Source organism: Lissotriton vulgaris, chromosome 1_1 (genome assembly GCF_964263255.1).
Source record: "Lissotriton vulgaris chromosome 1_1, aLisVul1.2, whole genome shotgun sequence".
NCBI classification, from domain to species: Eukaryota; Metazoa; Chordata; class Amphibia; order Caudata; family Salamandridae; genus Lissotriton; species Lissotriton vulgaris.
Genome location: NC_141685.1, coordinates 1,077,456,213 through 1,077,480,299, shown reverse-complemented (window position 1 = coordinate 1,077,480,299; position 24,087 = coordinate 1,077,456,213). Strand labels below are relative to the sequence as shown.

Genomic DNA, 24,087 nt, shown 5'->3' with positions numbered 1-24,087 from the left:
CACCCGGACCAATCGGGCTTTATGCCCTGCCGTAACACGGCACTTAATCTTCGGCGATTACACGGAGTTCTGGGGCGCTGCCACACTCTTGGGGAGGATGCGGTAGTGGTCTCGCTAGATGCCACTATGGCATTTGACACCCTGAAATGGCCATATATGATGGCGGTCCTCCGGAAGCTAGGCTTCGGCCCTGAGTTTATGAGGTGGATTTGTCTCCAGTATGCTGAGCCTCTGGCCCAGGTGACAGTCAATAACAAGCTTTCCGATGTTTTCCATCTAGAGACAGGGACAGGGACAGGGACAGGGAGGGACAGGGGTGCCCCCTGTCCCCCCTGCTGTTCGCCTTATCCTTGGAGCCTCTTGCGGCCTGGATCAGGCAGGACCTATTTCTGAAGGGTATCCGTTGGACGGATGGGTGGGAGGATAAGAGTTCGTTGTACGCAGACGATATCCTGCTTTATCTCACGCGACCCCGCCAATCACTTAACGTAGCCATGGATATATATATGAGTTTCGGAAGGAACTCGGTATACAGTATTAACTGGGGCAAATCAGTAATGTACGTCCTCCATGGAGACCCTCCCGTGCCCCCTCGGAATTGTCCCCTCGCCACCGCCACGGATGGGTTCCGCTACCTGGGAATTTTTATCTCCAAAGAGCAGACCACCAGATACGAACGTAACCTCCTGCCCCTATTGCAGCGTCTCCAGCGGGACTCTGCATCGTGGAGGAAGCTACCGATATCCCTCCTTGGACGGGCATCCCTCTTCAAAATGATGGCGTTGCCGCGATTTCTTTACGCCCTGCAGAACCATCCTGACTTGGTCCCACAATCTTATTTTGCTTCTATTGAGTCCGTTCTACGAAAGCTGCTGCGGATGGGGATGCCCTGCATCTCCCTCAAGAAACTCACTCTGGGCTGGTATGACGGGGGTATTGCACTGCCGGACATTCAGTCATATTATTGGGCTGCCCACCTCTTGGCCATTAATCAAAGCACGTACGCAGACTGTGCCGATCCAGGCTTTGCAATGGACCGCTGGTTAATACCTGGGGGTAATTTTGAGGCTGCACTATACTAAAGACTCGGCATGTATCCCATCACGGGGCCCACCAATCACTCGGTCAAACTATGGCATACCGTCCAGCGAAAGCTGGGATGGGCCAACACCTTAACGATGGCTACCCCGCTGTGGGTGTCCGAAAAGCTTGGTACCCTTGGTCGGACAAAAGGGTTTCACAATTGGGACCTCATTGGGATTTTCCATATCCGTGACCTGTGGGGCCCGGGGGGGGGGTCGTCTCCTTTGACTCACTGCAGCGCACGTATGAGCTTGCCAGCACAGAATATTTTATGTACTTACAAGTCAGACACTCACTGCAATCTAATATTCCCCAGGGAACCATGCCCCCTGCTGCCTCCCCCATGGAGGACAGACTCCTTGATGGCCACCTGCCTGAACATGCCATATCCCTTACGTACAAGAAGATTATTAACAACACCCCAGATCTACTCCAGCTACTTAAAGGGAAGTGGGAGGCGGACGGGTTGGAAATTGATGAGGAGGAATGGAGGTCTGCCCTGGCGTCCCCAAAGGAGGTGGCCATATCGGCCAGACTGCGGCTGATTCAACTCAAGATTCTCCATAGAGTCTACATATCGGGCACTAGGCTGAGGTTGATGGGCCGCAGTGAGGATGGGCGCTGCAGGAGAGGGTGTGGGGCGGAGGGGTCGTTCTTCCACATACTGTGGGAATGCCCGCAGATCCAAAACTACTGGTGCCGCATTCACCACTGCATACAAGAGGTGTGGGAGGTGGTACTGAGAGTAGAGGCAAAAAGGTGTCTCTTAAACATTTGGGAGCCTAATGACCTAAACACTCATGGGCGGTTATGGGCCATGCTGGGATTTGCAATCGCTAAACGGAACATTGCCAGGCTATGGGGGCGAGCTCTCATCCAAAATTGACCTCATGGCAAACTGACATGGATTGGTGTATGCTCCAGGAAAAGACGGTATACGTGGCCAGGGGCTGTCCTCGGAAATGGATTGACATATGGACTAACTGGAACGAGTACAGGGGTCATATCTGCGAACCCCCACATGTCGCCCCGGATGACGACCCAACAGTAAGACCGAGTGATCATTGAATGATTTAAATAGTTGCTTGTAACCACCTAAGATATGTAATGAAGGGTTCACCAGGAATATCTGTAATTCACTGTATTGATTGTAAGTGACAACCACCGCTGTGCTGTTTATCTATAATGAATAAAAAGATTTATTAAAAAAAAAAAAAGACGAACAACCAGAGAATCACAGCAAGAAGTGGGTGGTAACCAGAGGAAGCAGACCCTACTCGCCTACACCTCCCCCCCCCCATACGCAGGGACATTAAACTAATATTGACCAGTTGAGTCTTCATGTTCTAAGTGGAAATATCTGGAGAGTCCATCCGTATTGGCATGGTTACTCCCAGGTCTGTGTTCCACTGTAAAGTCCATACCCTGTAGGGAAATGGACCACCTGAGCAATTTGGGATTTTTATCCTTCATCTGTTTTAGCCACAAGAGGGGCTTATGGTCTGTCTGAACCTTAAAGGGAGTACCAATCAAGTATGGCCTCAGCTTCTTCAATGCCCAAACCACAGCAAAGGCCTCCCTCTCAATAGCTGACCAACGTTTCTCTCTAGGGGCCAGCCTTCTGCTAATAAAAGAAAACTGGCTGGTCTTGATCATCTTTATTCAGTTGTGAAAGCACAGCCCTTACCCCCAACTCAGAAGCATCTGTTTGAAAAAATTATTCTTTGTAGTAGTCTGGACTTTGCAGAATAGGTGCAGTGCACATGGCCTACTTCAGGTCCTCAAATGCCTTTTGACAGCTGACTGTCCACTGAAGTTTCTTTGGCATTAAGGGGTGTGTAGGAGAGTGGGGTCTGCAATCCTATGGTAACCCCCGATTTTTGTTTTTTTTGCTTCACTGGTTTACGACTTTCCCTGGCTGTGGGCCTGCTAATCAGACCCACAGCCTAGCTGTTCTCTCTCTAAATTGACACACATGTACCTTAGGTGCATTTACCAATTGGTACTGGGCCACCTTATCAGACCCTGTACAGCATACCTTAGGTATCCAGGGCATAGGTGTCCCCAGGGCCTACCAGGGGCTGCAGCATGTATTATGCCACCCCTGGCTGGCCACTCAAATCTGACACAACTGGCTGCACGACAGCTGGGGCAAGGTGGTGTAAACACCCTTTGCTTTAGATATAGTATTCCAATATCTAACCCTAAAATGGACACATAGATTCCTATCAGTCACTCCTATGGCAGGCCTTATCAATCCTGAAGGCAGAGTGCTTGGAATTATGTGAGATGGTGCTCTGGCATGAGCTGAGCCCATTTGCAGCTTGCGGAACCAAGTATCGCTTTATCAAAACATGTCGAGTAAGGTGTCATACGAATTGGAATACTAACCCCTCGCCAATTCTGGCGACGGGGTTAGCATTCCACCCTTCTAGAGGGACACGACATGTATGTAACTGTGAACCCCGGTTAAAGTTTACTCGAGCCTCAGCATCACAAAATGGATGCTGCCACCACAGACACAAGTCTGACCTCCTGCTGCTGGGAGTCCTTCCAGCGAGGAGAGCTCGGACAAAGGGTTTCCTGTCAGGGGCGGTGCTAGCACCATCCCAGACAAGGTTTTGTGTATCCCAGGTAGGCAGGGCTGAGAGGAAGGTGACTGCAAGTGGCACCCCGGTGCTCACTGTGCATATGCCGGCTCAAACCAGTTCCAGGGGCACCCCAGCCCCTGAGCTGGGGAGAGTCCGGACAAAGGAGAGGGGTGTAACCACCCCCCTCCTGGTCCCACCCATGGGCAGGACCTAGTCGCGTGCCAGCCCCTTTTCTTAGGATAAAGGTAGGAGCGGGCCCCCTTCCCAAATTGGATAATCTTGAATCTTGAACTACTTTCCACGAAAGAAACTCTTGACTTTCTTTGAAGACTCTCCCTTGCGGCTAAGGAGTAGCCACCCTGCACCCGCAGGCACCACCTAAGCATCGCGGTTTGCTGCACGTCCATCCTCCGGATCAAGACTGACCAGCTCGACGAGACCCGGATTCCCTGGCATCTCTGACCTCTACCTGCATCATCAGCCCAGCTGAGATTCGTGGGTGTGACGAGACCTGAGGGACCGGCCATCTTCAAAACCTGCACGACGCTTAACCAGCACGACCGCCGAGGGATCCTCGAGTGAGTGCACTGGGGTTTGAGAAGCCCCAACCCAGAGCAGCTCCAGCACCGAAGTCCAGCCCCCCAGCATCCACGAGATCTGCGTGGGGCCCTTCTGCTCTTTGCTGCTTGCCACGTTGTCCGGTCACTTGCCCGTTGGCCAGTGACCCTCCTGACGACGTACCACGACGTTTTCATCGCTGGTCTTGTTGCTCCAGACTGGCCCTTGCTCCCTTCCAAAAGAGGAGCACCCCAGACCCTCCTGGTCCACTCCAGACGCCATCTTGACTCCAACGCGTGGGCTTGCCTTTGCCAAGGTTTGTTGCTCCAATCCTGGTTCCAGCATCGCCGACAGCAGACACCCTCGTGGGACAGCTCGCACCTCCAGCCTGGTCGCCGACAACGCCTCCTTGCCCGTGTAACTGCAGAGTCCAGCGTCACCCACTCACCTGATCGCGGTGACCTCATCCGGTGCCCTCCTGGTGCCCACACAATCACTGGCTAGTGATTAAGAACTGAGTCCCCTCTGCTTTCAGGTCGTCTCCATCACCAATCCAGGCTTGGATCACACCGAACATCTTCACTGGTCGCCTGCCAGCAACTTCTTCTTTCAGGCTCCATAGACTACAACGAGGATTCCCGACGTCTTTTGAACCCTATGCAGCCGCAGCCCCTGGGCTAAGTAACCTGAGCATTTCGGTGCTCCAACGCAGGTTCACTATCCAAGTGTCCAGATCCTTTTTCGTTTTAAGTCTACCTAGTCGGATTCGTCCGAAAACAGTAACTTTAGAAATACTAGCCTCCATAGACTTTGTCCCGCATCCCGCGTGAGAGTGCACACTCTGCACCCGATCTCCCTAGGCCTCCTGCTCCTAACCTTAGGGTTCAGTAGTGTAGTCCTAGCGATCCTTAAGCCTCTGGATCGAGTTACTTACCTGCTAGTATTTCGCATTCCACTTTTAGTGTATATGGTTTTTCTTGCCCCTCGGGCATTTGTGTAAATTGTGCAACTTGAAGTATTTTCGTAAGAGTTTTGTATTTGTGCTTAGCTCCCTGACTCATAAAGAGTTCAGGGTAGACTTGTTAATAATAAATATCCTTTATTTTTATAACAGCTTGTGTGGTGTCCTTTCCCTTGGTGTTCAAGGGGTATATGTGATGGTAAAACATGCTGGCTTAACACGCCCTCTAGAGTTTAGCCTAAAGACTGCTTTTGTCCACGCTACTAGGATAGCTGGTCTATAAGGTTGACTTACAACCAATCATCAATAAGGGTTGTTTGGTATGATACACAGTGATCACTAGAATAGTGAGCACTATATATCAGGCCAACTTACCACATTGGTGTGCAGCGGTTGGGATTTGAGCTTGCTGTTGTTTTATCACACACGTATCCTAAGAATATCATTTGAAAGATCACATAAGTACCAAGGTACATATAACTTAGCTTAGAATACTCTGAGTTCTACTGAACCAGCTGTTGTAGGGTAACAGGGCTTAGCACACCCTGACTACAACTCTTAGCAAGGGATCAGTAGGTAAACCCATAGTGTAGGTAAGTGCACCACTTACACCTCACTAGAAAAGCATGTCTACCACAGGAGGGAACACAGAGGGCCCCCTTGTGGTTGATGACCTTCCACGGGTCACTTCCAGATATGCAGCTCTTAGCTTCCAGGAGATGAGACAATTGTGTACCTCCAGGAAACTAAAACAGGGTTCTAACCCTACCATCCCATTTCTGATAGGTCTCTTAGAGACTTATGATGCCAGGAGGGCTTCTAACACAGGCCCTTCTAATCCAGATGGGAGCATGCCCCCCTTAGAGGGAACCCTTGGGGACCCTGACCTCAACCTCAATGGAACAGAAAGTGAAGAGGAGGAAGAGGAACAGGAGTTGTCAGGGGATGAGGCAGACAAAGGTCAGGTAGTAGTCAGTAGGCTCACCAGGACCAACTTAAGCATGCATGAGAATGGAACTGGGGGACCCCCAGGCCCACTCTCAGGCAGGCTTAACATTGGGAATAGACGAGTTAGGTCTCATTCCAGAGGCTCTAACAGATCTATTCATACCAATGGCTCTCAGGCATCTTCTCACAGAGGGATGACATCCCCTCAGAGAAGAGAGCATGAAGCTAAGATGAGGGAAGTCAATCTGAGGATTGAGAGGGAAGAACTTGCCCTTGCCAAAGAGAGACTTGCCTTTGCCAGAGAGCAGAAATTGAGTGGGGCAGACCCCACTGATGGCAGCATTATCCCTAGAGATAAGGACAGGAGTTTTGATACTAGACACCTGAGTAAAATAGTGCCCCCCTTTAAACAAGGGGATGACATCCACAAATGGATGACTGCTTTGGAGAGGGCCTGCACTGTCCAGTGCATCCCCCAGAACCAGTGGACAGCTATTCTGTGGCTCTCCTTTGAAGGCAAAGGTAGAGATAAGCTCCTCACTACTAGAGCTGAGGATGCTAACAATTACCAAGTCCTGAAGAATACACTGATTGATGGGTTTGGCCTAACAACTGAGCAGTACAGGTTGCTGTTCAGAGACACCCAGAAAATTCAGTCTCAGGATTGGGCTGACTTTGTAGATTGTGCCACTAAGGCTTTTGAAGGCTGGTTACTGGGAAGTAAAGTTACTGATTACACAGGATTGTATAATCTAATTATGAGAGAACAAATCTTAAGTAATTGTCAAAATCAGTTGTTGCATCAGCACCTTATTGACTCAGATCTGACCTCCCCCCAAGAATTGGGAAAGAAGGCAGACAGATGGGTCAGGACAAGGGTCAAGCAGCAGAACCAGAACCAGGGTGGTGGCCAGAAGAAAGCAGACCAGAAGGGTAATGAGAGTAAACAAAATGACCAGAAGTCTTCAACAGGGCCCCAACAATCTAAGGAGGGTGGGTCCCAGAAGTCTCAAAAGAAGAAGAACAATGGTCAGAAGAAACCATGGTGCCAGTACTGTAAAAGTAATACTCACTGGTTTAGTGAGTGCACCAAGAAAGGCCCAGCTCCTACCACTACTGCCCCTAAGGCATCTGCAACCCCTAGTTCAGTTAGTAGTGGTAGTGTTCCCCCTAAGACTTTAGTGGGGTTGACATTGGTATCTGAGGCGGGCTCTGACCTAGTCAGAGTACCTACCCAGGCTGTCCTTGTTTGTACTGGGGACATGGATTTGACCCCTACAATAAGTCCCAGTACTCTGGGCAAGTACAGGCAGACACCTTTAATCAATGGAAAATTGGCTCAGGCCTACAGGGACACTTGTGCCAGTGTCACTATGATGACACCAAACTTTGTGGACCCTGATCAGGTAATACTAGGTTCAGACTACCTAGTGACCAACGCTAGCAATGTCACTACCACCCATAGTATGGCACTTGTTAATTTCTCCTGGGGAGGGGTAAATGGCCTCAAAAGGGTTGTTGTTAGTTCAGACCTCCCAGTGGACTGTCTTTTGGGCAATGATTTGGAATCCTCCCTATGGTCAGATGTGGAGTATAGGACTCATGTGGAAATGTTAGGTTTGTCAGCACATGTCCTTGCTGTGACTAGGTCACAGGCCAAAAAATGCCCAGCTGAACTAGTGCTGGATCCTGGAACAATGGACCAGACACTCACCAAGAGAAAGAACAGTAGGGTTAAGGAAGTGCCTTCCCCCTTGCCTCAAGGAGAGGATCAGCTCTCACAGGAGACTGACCCAAAGACCCCAGAAGGAACTGTCCTAGAAGAACTTGAGCCTGAACAGGTTGAGTTTCTTGGGACAGGGGGACCTTCCAGGGCAGACTTGAGACAAGCACAGTTAGACTGTTCATCTCTTGAAACCCTCAGACAGCAAGCTGCTGCTGAGGCTGCAGGGAATGCCACAGGTGCCCATAAAGTGTATTGGGAAGATGGACTCCTTTACTCTAAGGCAAGAGACCCCAAGCCTGGTGCTACCAGGAGGCTGGTCATCCCCTTGTCTCTGAGGGGTTTCCTTCTCACCTTGGCCCATGAAATTCCCCTTGCAGGTCACTTAGGCCAGAACAGGACTTGGGACAGGCTTGCCCCACACTTTCACTGGCCTCATATGTCTGAGGACACTAAAGAGTTTTGTCGCTCATGTGTCATCAGTCAAGCCAGTGGCAAATCAGGTGGCACAACAAAGGCCCCCCTTATACCACTACCTGTGGTGGGGGTACCCTTTGAAAGAGTGGGGATTGACATTGTTGGACCAATGGACCCCCCAACAGCATCTGGGCACAGATTTATACTGGTGGTAGTGGATCATGCCACCAGGTATCCAGAAGCTATCCCCCTTAGGACGACTACAGCTCCTGTTGTGGCCAGGGCCCTACTTGGAGTTTTCTCCAGAGGGGGGTTTCCTAAGGAGGTTGTCTCTGACAGAGGTGCAAACTCCATGTCAGGATACTTGACTGCTATATGGAAGGAGTGTGGTGTCAACTACAAGTTCACCACCCCCTATCATCCACAATGCAATGGGCTTGTTGAAAGGTTCAACAAGACCCTAAAAGGGATGATAAAAGGGTTACCTGAAAAGCTTAGGCGAAGATGGGACATCCTTTTACCCTGCCTTCTGTTTGCTTACAGAGATGTCCCACAGAAGGGGGTTGGTTACAGCCCTTTTGAACTTCTCTTTGGGCATCCTGTAAGAGGACCCCTGTGTCTTGTGAAGGAAGGATGGGAGTTACCTCTCAAAAAGCCTAAACAGGACATAGTGGACTATGTACTTGGTCTCCGCTCCAGGATGGCAGAGTACATGGAGAAGGCATCTAAAAACCTTGAGGCCAGCCAAGAACTTCAAAAAGCTTGGCATGACCAAAAGGCTGTCCTGACTGTGTATCACCCAGGACAGACAGCGTGGGTGCTGGAGCCAGTGGCCCCAGCAGCTCTCCAAGACAAGTGGTCTGGACCCCATACCATTATTGAGCAAAAGGGAGAGGTCACCTACCTGGTGGACCTTGGAACTCCCAGGAGCCCTCACAGAGTACTTCATGTGAACAGGCTCAAGGCATTTGTCAACAGGGAAGACATGGGCTTGCTCATGGCTACAGACGAGGGACAGGAGGAAGAGAGTGACCCTCTCCCAGACCTGCTCACTCAGAACCCTGATGATGGGTCAGTAGATGGTGTAGTCTTTTCTGACAGCCTCTCTGAGCATCAACAAGAGGATTGTAAACAGGTTCTTCAATCCTTTAGACAAATGTTCTCTCTGACACCCAGTCAGACAAATTGGTGCACCCATGAGGTGGACAGTGGTGACAGTCTGCCTATAAAGAGTAAAATCTACAGGCAACCTGACCACGTCAGGGACTGTATCAAACAAGAAGTACAGAAAATGTTGGAATTGGGAGTCATTGAACCCTCAGAAAGCCCTTGGGCTAGTCCTGTAGTTCTTGTGCCTAAACCTCACACCCAAGATGGTAAGAGAGAGATGAGGTTTTGTGTAGACTACAGGGGTCTCAATGCTGTCACTAAGACAGATGCCCATCCAATACCAAGAGCAGATGAACTCATTGACAGATTGGCTTCTGCCAAGTTCTTGAGTACATTTGACCTGACAGCTGGTTATTGGCAAATCAGGTTAGCTGAGGATGCCAAGGCCAAGACAGCATTTTCTACCCCAGGAGGTCATTACCAGTTTGTGGTGATGCCCTTTGGTTTGAAGAATGCACCTGCCACTTTTCAAAGGTTGGTGAACCAAGTTCTCTCTGGGCTGGATGACTTCTGTGCAGCATATCTAGATGACATTGCTGTCTTTAGCTCCACCTGGGAGGATCACCTGATCCACCTGAGGAAAGTTTTAGAGGCCCTGCAAAAGGCAGGCCTCACTATCAAGGCTACCAAGTGCCAGATAGGGCAGAGTCAAGTTGTATACTTGGGCCACCTTGTAGGTGGAGGCCAAGTTCAACCTTTGGAGAGCAAGATACAGGCCATAAAGGACTGGGCTCCTCCAACCACCCAGACACAGGTCAGAGCTTTCTTGGGCCTGTCGGGTTACTATAGGAAATTTGTCAGAAATTATGGAACCATTGTGACTCCACTTAATGACCTGACAAGTAAGAAAATGCCAAAGAAAGTTCAGTGGACAGTTAGCTGTCAGAAGGCATTTGATGACCTAAAGCAGGCCATGTGCACTGCACCTATTCTCAAGAGTCCAGACTACTCCAAGCCATTCATTGTCCAAACAGATGCTTCTGAGTTGGGTGTGGGAGCTGTTCTTTCTCAACTGAATATTGATGGTCATGACCAGCCCATTGCTTTTATAAGTAGAAGGCTGACCGCTAGAGAGAAACGTTGGTCAGCTATAGAGAGGGAGGCCTTTGCTGTGGTTTGGACCCTGAAGAAGCTGAGGCCATACTTGTTTGGCACTCACTTCAAGATTCAGACCGACCATAAGCCCCTCTTATGGCTAAATCAGATGAAGGGTGAAAACCCCAAACTTCTTAGGTGGTCCATTTGCCTACAGGGGATGGACTTTACAGTGGAGCACCGCCCAGGGACTGACCATGGTAATGCAGATGGTCTCTCCCGGTACTTCCACTTAGAACAAGAAGACTCACCTGGTCAAGGTTAGTTTAATGTCCCTAAGTTTGGGGGGGGTTATGTAGGAGAGTGGGGTCTGCAATCCTATGGTCACCCCCGATTTTTGCTTTTTGCTTCACTGGTTTACGACTTTCCTTGGCTGTGGGCCTGCTAATCAGACCCACAGCCTAGCTGTTCTCTCTCTAAATTGACACACATGTACCATAGGTGCATTTACCAATTGGTACTGGGCCACCTTATCAGACCCTGTACATCATACCTTTGGTATCCAGGGCATAGGTGTCCCCAGGGCCTACCAGGGGCTGCAGCATGTATTATGCCACCCCTGGCTGGCCACTCAAATCTGACACAACTGGCTACACGACAGCTGGGGCAAGGTGGTGTAAACACCCTTTGCTTTAGATATAGTATTCCAATATCTAACCCTAAAATGGACACATAGATTCCTATCAGTCACTCCTATGGCAGGCCTTATCAATCCTGAAGGCAGAGTGCTTGGAATTATGTGAGATGGTGCTCTGGCATGAGCTGAGCCCATTTGCAGCTTGCGGAACCAAGTCCTAATAGCTGTTCCATGATAACGCGTACCATATACTCTTAAGTGCATTATAATCCTCGCGGTTATTTGCTAACTTTGGTATCGCTTTATCAAAACATGTCGAGTAAGGTGTCATACGAATTGGAATACTAACCCCTCGCCAATTCTGGCGACGGGGTTAGCATTCCACCCTTCTAGAGGGACACGACATGTATGTAACTGTACTCAGAAGAAAACCAAGTTACACTAAGCACCCTCTTTGAAGTCCAATGTCAAGGAACAAACATTCTTTTTTGTTTCCAAATACAATATTAATATTATAGTTCTTTTTCACCAGTTTCAACAATCAGTTCATAAGTAATAGGGAAGCTTCAAAGCATGGATCCAAAACCGTATGTAGTTCTTTCAAGATCTTTATTTCAAACACATTAAAAAAAAAAAATTCCAGCTTTGCACTGCCGACACGTGTTTCGCCCTCTGGGGGCTTTTTCAAGGCAATCTAGATGTGGATGGGCAGGTCTTATTTCCGAAAGGTTCTTGTCAAATAGGCGAAGCAGGTATGATGTGGCAATCTTAACAATCCTATTAGTTAAGATGCTGACAGTTACGCCGATATAGGTGTAAGTTACAGTTTGATTGTCAAAAGGGTCGCGTAAGTCACTTTGTGGAGATCAGTTCTTTATATTCATGTAGTTTGGAGTCCCGTAGACCTTGATAAGTCTAGTTCGTTGAGCTTATGAGGCACAGATCTCCACTGCTGGGCGCCCAGCAGTGGAGATCTGTGCCTCATAAGCTCAACGAACTAGAATATAAAGAACTGATCTCCACAAAGTGACTTACGCGACCCTTTTGACAATCAAACTGTAACTTACACCTACATCGGCGTAACTGTCAGCATCTTAACTAATAGGATTGTTAAGATTGCCACATCATACCTGCTTCGCCTATTTGACAAGAACCTTTCGGAAATAAGACCTGCCCATCCACATCTAGATTGCCTTGAAAAAGCCCCCAGAGGGCGAAACACGTGTCGGCAGTGCAAAGCTGGAAAAAATTTTTTTTAATGTGTTTGAAATAAAGATCTTGAAAGAACTACATACGGTTTTGGATCCATGCTTTGAAGCTTCCCTATTACTTATGAACTGATTGTTGAAACTGGTGAAAAAGAACTATAATATTAATATTGTATTTGGAAACAAAAAAGAATGTTTGTTCCTTGACATTGGACTTCAAAGAGGGTGCTTAGTGTAACTTGGTTTTCTTCTGAGTATTGATACGAGCATTAAGTTGCTCTGTGTAACACCCCGGGTGGTGGGTGTCTTACCGGGTTCTCAGTGCACCTCTTTCCTTGATATTTCACACACGACCTGCCCAGAGGAAATAGTCTCCAACAGAAGGTGCGGACGTTTTCTCTCATTGAGAAACGCTACCACCAACATTACTGTATTATATATATGTAACTGTGAACCCCGGTTAAAGTTTACTCGAGCCTCAGCATCACAAAATGGATGCTGCCACCACAGACATAAGTCTGACCTCCTGCTGCTGGGAGTCCTTCCAGCGAGGAGAGCTCGGACAAAGGGTTTCCTGTCAGGGGCGGTGCTAGCACCATCCCAGACAGGGTTTTGTGTATCCCAGGTAGGCAGGGCTGAGAGGAAGGTGACTGCAAGTGGCACCCCGGTGCTCACTGTGCATATGCCGGCTCAAACCAGTTCCAGGGGCACCCCAGCCCCTGAGCTGGGGAGAGTCCGGACAAAGGAGAGGGGTGTAACCACCCCCCTCCTGGTCCCACCCATGGGCAGGACCTAGTCGCGTGCCAGCCCCTTTTCTTAGGATAAAGGTAGGAGCGGGCCCCCTTCCCAAATTGGATAATCTTGAATCTTGAACTACTTTCCACGAAAGGAACTCTTGACTTTCTTTGAAGACTCTCCCTTGTGGCTAAGGAGTAGCCACCCTGCACCCGCAGGCACCACCTAAGCATCGCGGTTTGCTGCACGTCCATCCTCCGGATCAAGACTGACCAGCTCGACGAGACCCGGATTCCCTGGCATCTCTGACCTCTACCTGCATCATCAGCCCAGCTGAGATTCGTGGGTGTGACAAGACCTGAGGGACCGGCCATCTTCAAAACCTGCACGACGCTTAACCAGCACGACCGCCGAGGGATCCTCGAGTGAGTGCACTGGGGTTTGAGAAGCCCCAACCCAGAGCAGCTCCAGCAACGAAGTCCAGCCCCCCAGTATCCACGAGATCTGCGTGGAGCCCTTCTGCTCTTTGCTGCTTGCCACGTTGTCCGGTCACTTGCCCGTTGGCCAGTGACCCTCCTGACGACGTACCACGATGTTTTCCCCGCTGGTCTGGTTGCTCCAGACTGGCCCTTGCTCCCTTCCAAAAGTGGAGCACCCCGGACCCTCCTGGTCCACTCCAGACGCCATCTTGACTCCACCGCGTGGGCTTGCCTTTGCCAAGGTTTGTTGCTCCAATCCTGGTTCCAGCATCGCCGACAGCAGACACCCTTTGTGGGACAGCTCGCACCTCCAGCCTGGTCGCCGACAACGCCTCCTTGCCCGTGTGACTGCAGAGTCCAGCGTCGCCCACTCACCTGATCGTGGTGACCTCATCCGGTGCCCTCCTGGTGCCCACACAATCACTGGCTAGTGATTAAGAACTGAGTCCCCTCTGCTTTCAGGTCGTCTCCATCACCGATCCAGGCTTGGATCACACCGAACATCTTCACTGGTCGCCTGCCAGGAACTTCTTCTTTCAGGCTCCATAGACTACAACGAGGATTCCCGACGTCTTTTGAACCCTATGCAGCCGCAGCCCCTGGGCTAGGTAACCCGAGCATTTCGATGCTCCAACGCAGGTTCACTATCCAAGTGTCCAGATCCTTTTTCGTTTTAAGTCTACCTAGTCGGATTCGTCCGAAAACAGTAACTTTAGAAATACTAGCCTCCATAGACTTAGTCCCGCATCCCGCGTGAGAGTGCACACTCTGCACCCGATCTCCCTAGGCCTCCTGCTCCTAACCTTAGGGTTCAGTAGTGTAGTCCTAGCGATCCTTAAGCCTCTGGATCGAGTTACTTACCTGCTAGTATTTCACATTCCACTTTTAGTGTATATGGTTTTTCGTGCCCCTCGGGCATTTGTGTAAATTGTGCAACTTGAAGTATTTTCGTAAGAGTTTTGTATTTGTGCTTAGCTCCCTGACTCATAAAGAGTTCAGGGTAGACTTGTTATTAATAATATCCTTTATTTTTATAACAACTTGTGTGGTGTCCTTTCACTTGGTGTTCAAGGGGTATATGTGATGGTAAAACAGCTGGCTTAACACGCCCGCTAGAGTTTAGCCTAAAGACTGCTTTTGTCCACGCTACTAGGATAGCTGGTCTATAAGGTTGACTTACAACCAATCATCAATAAGGGTCGTTTGGTATGATACACAGTGATCACTAGAATAGTGAGCACTATATATCAGGCCAACTTCTCACAGGGTGTCACTATGGAACCATACCCCTTGACAAATTTCCTGTAATACCCAGTCAGGCCCAAGAAAGCTCTGACCTGAGTCTGGGTGGTTGGAGCAGTCCAGTCCATTATGGTCTGGATCTTGCTGTGCAATGGTTGAACCTGGCCTCCACCTACAAGGTGGCCCAGGTATACAACCTGATTCTGCCCTATCTGGCACTTGGTAGCCTTGATAGTTAGGCCTGCCTTTTGCAGGGCCTCCAAAACATTTTTCAGGTGGATCAGATGATCTTCCCAGGTGGAGCTAAAGACAGCAATATCATCTAGATAAGCTGCACAATAGTCATCCAGACCTGAGAGGACTTGGTTCACCAACCTTTGAAATGTGGCAGGTGCATTTTTCAGACCAAAGGGCATTACCACACACTGATAATGTCCACCAGGGGTTGAAAATGCTGTCTTTAGCTTTGCATCATCAGCTAGTCTGATCTGCCAGTAGCCAGCTGTCAGGTCAAATGTGCTCAAAAACTATGGACAGGCAGTGTTATTTTTCATGTGAGTGCTGCGTGCTCCATGAAAAACATTCTGCCGACTTAGGACGAACAAAGCAAACACAAGGAGGTGATGGATGGAGCACTGAAACTTTTCAGACACTTACCCCCAGTTACAGATCTGGGTTGAATCCATCATCATTCTTTAGCTCACTTCTCCCTAAGTTGGCAGGGTATGCCCAGATGTGGGTCCCTTGCTCACTTTGCCACTGGATTCAAGCTAGCCTGGCTGAGGAGGACTGTTAGCCCGAAACCGGTCCCAGGATGCTCATTTCCGGTCCTGGGCCGCTAAGGCACCTTCACAGGGGAGCGCGACGGCCTGACCCACGTGTCCACATGTAACCAGTGCGGTGCCCCTTACCCTGGCTGCATCACAATGGCCTTTTCTCACAAGGTGGACATCGGTGGGAAACACATGCAGTCCGTTTTACCATGAGTTTACTGTGGGTAAATCCCAGCATGAGGTTCTCCCACCATAAAAGATAAAAAAATCAGGTGAAAAAAACCCGAAAAATCCAGGCACCTCAGATGGTCAGAAACACCTTCTCACACATAAGATCACAGAGTGAACAACCTTCTGCCACAAACAGTGCAGTAAATAGGATTAAGAAAAGAAAATACCAACACAATAAAGGGACCACAGGAAATGGACTTGAGAACATAAAAAATAGCAACACAATTCAAGGACCTGCACAGCAAATCAGTAATGCCAGTATACCACAAACTATAAAAAATGCACGTCTATGTCACACACTTCCTCATCCATAATACCGCCAAGTGCAGCATCCTTTCAACAATAACCGCATGTCTGTGGTCATGATACACAACAATGAATTCCCACAGTGACTCGCCTCAAAGCAAAGCCAGCACACTTCCAATTACACACCTTTTGGTGTATTGTGCTATCTCCGTGGATAAGCACTTTAATGCCCCAAAGAGTAGCAAGCGCTATACAAATGATACAATACAATACACAATATCACTCACAAATAATTTTGTTTCTTTCTAGGTTTACATCATTGTAGCCTCACTAAGCCACCTTCTACTATTTTCCTAAATCCCTGCCTGAATATTGCCCTTCATTTAAAACGAACAATTGTTCAACTCTTCTCTATATGGAATGACCTTCCCCTTGCCTTCCCTTTTTAGCTTGCCTTCTTCCTCAGAGTATAGCCTACTTTAATTTGCATGATTGTCCGCCTTATTCAATACTATTGTATACCTTCAAATTGTCCATGCTTTATTTCAAAGACCACAACTTCTGCTTCTTTGGAACTATGCCCCTTCAACCTAAATTCCATCTAGTTTATTTATCCTACCAAACATCTGCATTAACGCACTCATTACAACGCAATTATAAACAGATTGGTTTGAATTACCGAAATTAAACACAAATCCTTGATAGCGAGTGTGGTGCTGGCATGTGATCGCTAAGATATGGGTTGAGTTTGGAAAAATACTAGGGGGTCTCAAAGGGAATAAACGCATTAGGAAGCCAGGGGTCGTAGCTGCGACCTCTGGCGAATCGGCGATTCCCTAAATGAGGATGCTGGGCTCGGTGGGAGTTCCTTCTAGGCAGATCTGTGTGATCTCAGGCCTCTGCTTGGTACCTTCCTTCTGTAGGAGGGGTTTGTTTAGGGATTCTTTTCAGAGTGAGTGGTAGTTTAGTCGTTGGCAGGCAGCCCGCGAAGGAGGTTTATCCTGCGCGTGGTGCAGGTGAATAAATCCTAGCGAGAACCAACAGGTCTGGAGTAGGGGAGCGAACTGCTTTTCCTTGGCAGTCTGTGTTGAGAGACTCAGGTGAGAGTATGCAGGTCTCATGGTGAGGAAATTGTTCAGATAGTGAATTCAATTACCGGCAGATTAATCCTGCAGACGCTTCTAGTTCGTATGTTGGGAAATTAATGCTTTGGTAGTAGCAGGAAAAAGACCCCCCTTTTAATCTAGCGAGGGATGAGCCATTTCTCCCTCGAGAACGTTTTTGATTGTTTGGAAGATTAGCTCATTATTAGTTGCCTTCAGTTACTTTAATTGGATATGAACTCTGCCGACCTTTGACATATTGAGCCATAAAACCCACCCTTCTATTCTCCTATAAAGTGCCAAATGCCTCATAATCCCGGTGCTCGGGCACTGTAGCAAACACTTACACCCACACTAGACACAGTATTAGCTATTCTGGGCGTGGCCATGAGCAGTCTGTAGTGTCTTGATGATCACATAGCTGCCAAGGTTTCAGATTTGCTATGTGTGACATTTTCATAATTTCAGTGTAATTATGAGTGACATTTCAACAACTATGAGTGACACTTTTTCGCAAGCAAAATCAAGCAATGAAGAAGAGGGAAACATTTAAATATTAGACATTACACTCATTTGAGCAATGAGAAACTCTAAGAAGATCTTAAAACTGCTCTGTAGTACCAAAAATGGAAGGGCACTAACCGGAGACAGCCTGTGTAATTGCAGTTCTCAGTTACAGAAGGCAGGCACTGCCGATGCTCAGATTATCTCATTGTTCTGATCATTCATGACTGTGCTAGCCTAAAAAGCAAGTTTTATAGCCTAGCGTAGTAAGTACAACTAGGAGGTTATACCGTCACTCAGTCTCACAGCAGGCTGGGTCACGTCAATGTCCTTCAAAGGCTGCTCCACTCACCTGGGATGGACACAAGGCACTGCAGCTCAGCACCTGCTCTTGCAACACACATGGAGGGCAAGAGAAGGGTTCAGTGCTTGCAGCCCCCATTCTGGGTGGTGGTGAAATGATCTGGGAGGGGAGACTCCTGATGCTAGGGTTGCCACCTGGCTAGTTTTCTCCCAGCACCAACAGTATTTTTATGTCTCGGTTAGTACAAAAACAAGCCAAATCACTAAAAGAAGGTATTTTTATCCATTATCCTTACATTCTTCAAACAGCAAATATAAATAGAATGTAGTTTTTAATGTGTTCTAAGCTACTTTAAAAATTTGTGGTTAATAATGAAAGGAGACAAAGGCAAAGAGTAATGTTACAAAAAATTATATGGTTTGGTTTAAAATCTTATTTAGTATCATAACCCGGACCTGTCAGACTCTCAAAACAACAGCAACTGGTAAGTATTTTTTCCATGGAAAAGAGGCAATCCTATCTGAGGCGAGACCACTGAAAATACAGTAAAGTCCTATTGGGTATACTCGAGCCTGCCCTGGCGGAGGAAAGGCCAGTTGAGCTGTCTCCCTGTGCCATAGGCCGGCAAGTGAGATGAGGTGGGGCAGTGGTGAAATTAAAGAAGAGCAATTTGAGTGCAGTTTTTTCCATATTTAGTGGTAAATTAACTTTGAAGGGTTCTTCGGAGAATTCTCTTCTCTGACTGCATTCAACGTGGCACTTTCAGGCACCTTTAGTGCACTTTGGACGAGTGAACTTTAAATCATTTGTATGACATTTGGTGTGATTAAGAGACAACAGGGCAGCTGACTCGCAGACTCGAGTGCTGCCGCTGGCAGCACTGACCAGCATTGGGCAAGCCTCACAGAAGAGTCTCTGAGTAGTCGGGCTGACTGAGGTACAGGTTAGTGACAGAGCCAGCAAGATTGTTGAAGCATGAGTGCATTAACAGGAGCGTGCCCTGCCAAAAAACGATATCCTCCAAATGAAACCCGAGGTCTCGGGTTTAAGGACCTAGTCAAAGGAAAAGGCTTCCAATCATTATCATCAGAAATTGCCTTCAGGAGAGAGAAATTTCTTTCTTGAGTCCCCTCACTCACCAGGGTTTCCCCACGGTGACATGCTTCATGATTGGGGCCATCCCAGTTCTCTATGAACTGGGCAGTGCTGCGACTTGTGGAAAAATACATAGGAGCGCTTTTAGTGGAAGACTATGTGTGGTGTACAGTGTGGTGGAGTGGGTTAAGGTGATTAAAATACCTTGCTAGTGGGCTAAAATACTTTATTATTGCTCCTAGGTTGGTATATCTAAAAGGGGGTGTTACACTGAGTTAGTGTCCATCCGCGTCTCGTGCTGTGATTGAGGTACTATTTCTTCTTTTTTGAACATTTATATTAGCGCAAACTTTTTATATTACACTTCTAATTGTGTACTTTTTGATGGATACATCTGCCTATGGATTCCTCACCTTTGAATTACCCCCATGCGTAGCATTCGACTGAAACTTTTCTTCACAGCTATCCCACGTCGACGAGGACGTCGCAGAGGAACGGCTCCGCATGAGACTCCCCACAATGTCATTGGAGCCATAAGAAAACCTCTTCGGAGTGCTTTAGTCAGTTCTCTTTTTTCTGTGCCGTTGACGTGTAATGCTTTTTTTCTCAGGGCTGTCCATTTCTGGGAGTTTCCTTCTTGAATGTCTCCGGGTATTTGTAGCACCGACCATGGTTACACAGAAGAAGTTCGGATTTAAGCCATGCAGGGAATGTGGAGTTTATATGTCTATTACTGACCCTCATGATACCTGGTTGTGGTGTTTGTCATAGGTCCACGATGTCGAGGAGTGTTCGTCATGCAGGCGCATGAACCCCAAGGCTTTGAAGGAAAGGGAAGCCAAACTGTTCATGGCAAAGGTAAAAAACACAGAAGAGAGGTCGAAGGAAGGCGAGGTTCCTGTCCAAGTTGCCGACTCTGCATACCTCTAAGTCGTGGAGGAAGCATAAAAAGAAGCGCTGCCATGGATCTCGACGTCGGTCGTCAAAGCATGAAACGCCAAAGTCTCATCATCACAAGGATGAAGTCTCTCCTTCTCCTGATGTGACTCCAGCCCCGTCTCTGAGAGCGGTGTCTTCACTGCCGCTGAGAAAAACAACGCCTCCGCTGCCGGCCACTACACCTCTGGCTCCAGGGTCTCCGGCACCGCAACCGGAGCCGATTGTCTTGCCTCCTCGAGCGATCTCAGAACCCGCAGCACCGGATCCAGTGTTTCCTGCCTTTCCTACTCCGGGTACAGATCCGTCGCATTTCCTCAATGCAATGTTTGGCTTGTTTTGCCAGAGCGGCTAACCGTTCTGGTGCGCCGGTTGGCCCGATGAGTCCGCTTGCATACTCCCTGGTAGACTTGCCACCTCACTTCCCTCCGGTACCTCTAATGCCTTTCATGCCAATGGCTACAGGGAATTTGCCTCTCCCTACGCAGAGGTTCTTCACGCCAGTGCAATTCTGCTAGATGGATCTTCTCCATCGTCCACTATCCCTGTGTACATTCCTTCAACACCAATTCAGAAGTTGTTGGCGCCGTGTCCTGTGCAGCCGATGCCAATCCAGAGTATGAGGTCTATAAGGGAAGCACAGAGGTTAATCGAGGAGGAAAAGTATCAAGATCAACATGAGGAGGCTGATGAGGATGAGCTTGTTTACCCTGAACAAGAATTTGTGGGCCTACAGGAGGGTACTGGCCTAGATACATCTCCTAAATGGGAACTCTCCTCCCCAAAAGGCCTTCCAATGCATGAGGTTACTTCGTATCACCCTGTAATTAGGAAGGTCTTGAATTTTTACCTCGGGTCTTCACAAAGGTGATGGCAGTGGTAGCAGCACATCTCAGAAGGTCTCTGTGAGAGGCTAGCTTAGTATATGGCGCTCACTTATGTAAGTGTAGCACCCTGCACTAATGCAGACTACCCTTATGGTGATTTTAGTGGTTTTAGACAACCGTAGAAAACTCTCTAAGTGGTAGCTGTGGGGAGCAGCCTTCAGGCTTAGTCCAGAAGGAGTGTAAAGCGGCTTGTTTTACCAGTACTTAATCTTATGGTATAGGTGAAAAAGAATCACACAGTGTAGTTATAAAAATATGTATTTTATTACAAACACTCACTAACACGTTGTATTATCTCCTACCCTGAGATATAAACACAATATACACAATATTTAGGAAATAGCACACGTAAGCACAAATACACAGTGGTCTCCAGGAGAAGACCAAACCATTAAAAAAAAAAATTTTATTGTGTTTTTTCCACCACAATCAACTTACATAATGATCAAATATACCAGTATGTGCTCATCGATCTCTCTTAGGCAGTGGTAAACTCAAGCGACATGCAATAACACACGTAGGATAAGAGGCCAGGATGAGTAATGTTCAATCGTTAAGTAACGGCTTAGTAGCCTCAATATTGACATGTTAGCACCAGAATACCCAACTGCATCATATGTATGCTTGAGCTTCAGAGCCATATAGTAATAAATCAAACTATCCCACCCTCCCACATCCCTCCCTCAACCCACCCCCTCTCACTGGTGTGTCATTCACAACAGCTGAACATATCACAATAGTAAACTGGAACAGTACTAGTCAACCGGGGCTCCATACATATGTCAGTGTATAAAAACATGACTAGAGCAGGGAGGGAGCACAATCTCACGTTCCTATATCTGTTTATTGGCACAATCATTTAACGAGGCTCCATCTCCTAAATGTTCGCTTGATTCCGAATCAGAGTCCGCATCTACAGCCTTCAAATCTGCAACCAGGCCTTCCCATGCCCGCGCTGCTTCTAGTGCCTTATCATTGTGGGATCTCTGGGCCTTCTGCATGTGAGCTATGTTCTCACTCCCCGCCCATGTAAGCAACGCAGCCTTCCATCTGGCGAAGCTTGGCCCTCCTGCAGCCTTCCAGTGAGTTAGTTGTGATTTCCCTTTTGGCAAGCACTAATCCCAAATCCAGGAATTTACTAGTTATTTTTGTCTTGCTAGTGTGGGGGAACCAATGTAGTAATCAAGTACCCTTGTCCGGAGCAATCTGCCGCTCCGTAATAATACTTAGTAGTACCACCACACCCTCCCAGTATGTACCCAATTGTGGACAATCCCATAGCATATGCAAAATGCCCGCATCCACTAACGTACAGCGGGGGCACTGTGCTGCATCTACATGAAAATATTGATTTATCTTCGCCGGGGTAAGGTATGCCCTGTGCAGTATGAAGAAATGAACTAATTGGAATCTGGAATTTCTCGTGCTCTTCCATGCCCTCTTAATCATCTGTGACCAGGCCGAGTCCAGTATTTCTCTATCAATATCTGTCATCCATTGCTCACGTATCTTCTGCAGTGGCGGCAAACCCTCCCCAAGCATGCATCTATATAAGTAGGTGACGGCCTTATAGGTGCCCGCTGCCATTACTACATATTGGTATGCTGAGCTCACCGGTTGTTCCGACAGGCCCCTTCCCCAGTACTTTTGGATGGCAGCTATCAGGGCTGTATGAAGTAAGTATTGTCCCTGCGGGAGCCCAAATCCCTCCTGCAGTCCACTATAGGGCAGTAGAGCGCCATCTTCGTATAGGTCTCCTACTACCTGTATGCCAAGTGACTCCCATTCCGCAAGCGCCGACCAATCACCACCATGTGGGAGGGCGGTACACATACCTAAGGGTATCTCCGGGGCGTAAGGGCGCTGCATCCTAATTCTACTGTGATATCGTCGCCAGCAAAGCCTCAGAGTGCGTTCCTCAATGGATAGTGAGTCCATATATAGTTTTTGCTGGAGTACAACAAATGACAGCATGTGCCGAGGTATATCCGGTTCAAATTCTCGCTCGGGACCTCTGAATTCCAGCGCCACTGCTTGGGTAAGCCCCTGGAACTGTGCAGCCAAATAATAAAACTTGAAGTCAGGTACTGCAAGTCCCCTCTCCGTTCTCGGGCGTACCAGTGTATCCAGCGCCACCCTCCGTCTCCCCTTCCCCCAGTTGAAGCCACCAACCATAGATCGGAGCTGCCGAAAGAAAGCGGCAGGTATCCACACTGGCAATGTTCGGAAATAATAAAGTAGACGGGGAAGTGCCACCATTTTCAATAGGGCCACATGACCCGCCACTGACAAAGGCAAGTTGCCCCAAAATTGCATGCTACTCTTAAGACCTCGCATCGCTCTGCCAATGTTACCATCTAGCAAGTCTTCTTGGGTATGATAAATACGTGTCCCCAAATAGGGAAGGCAGTGGGGTTCCCACTTGATGTCCTGTGAGGGTGCAGGCGAGTCGCATGCCGGTTCAACCGGAAAAACGCAAGTCTTTGCCCAATTTACTTTGAGTCCGGAAATTTCCCCGAACCTGTGAAGCAACGCCCGTGCCCCCTCTAATGCATCCCCTGCGTCCTTTAATAACATCAAGAGATCTGCGTATAACAAGATAAAATGCATTTTAGCTCGGAGTCGCAGGCCCTGGTATGCTCTCCCCAGCCTAGCACTAACAGCCAATGGCCCTATGGCCAGGGCAAATAACAGCTGGGATAGCGGGCATCCCTGTCAAGTACCACCCCCCACTGGGTACGCCCCACTGGGTACGAGGAAGAGATGTCCGTGCCGACCTTCACCCTGGCGCTCGCCGAGGAGTACACTATTTCCGTCCAGCGCACATAGCCCTCCCCAAGTCCAAAGGCTCTCATAATAAAAAACAAGTAGGGCCACTCGAAACTATCAAACGCTTTTGCAATATCCACAGAGAGGACCCCCGCCAGTTTGTCTCCGTCGCGGTCCTCACCAAGAATACGCAGCAATCAGTGTACGTTACCTGCGGTGTTGCGGGTAGGAATGAAGCCGGCCTGATCAGGATGGACCAAACGTACCATGTGCGGGAGGAGTCGAGTGGCCAGAAAACGGCTCAAAATCTTATAATCCGTAATGAGCATGGACAGGGGACGATACGCAGAGGGGTCAGTAGGGGCCTTCCCTGGTTTAAGTAGAGGGATGATGACCGCTTCCCTAGCCGAGGTCGGCAGAACCCCCAACTCCCTGGCCTCTCTAAAGATCAA

General features: G+C 48.4%; 1 protein-coding gene across 1 annotated transcript in view; it reads left to right on the top strand.

The window, feature by feature from the left end:
- Positions 1-17,010: 17,010 nt before the first annotated feature.
- LOC147748602 (uncharacterized) overlaps positions 17,011-24,087 on the top strand; it is a 555,404-nt gene continuing 548,327 nt past the window's right edge. The window contains exon 1 of the mRNA XM_086936465.1: positions 17,011-17,137. The gene's annotated coding sequence lies outside the window, so the exon portion shown is untranslated. The remainder of the gene's footprint in view (positions 17,138-24,087) is intronic.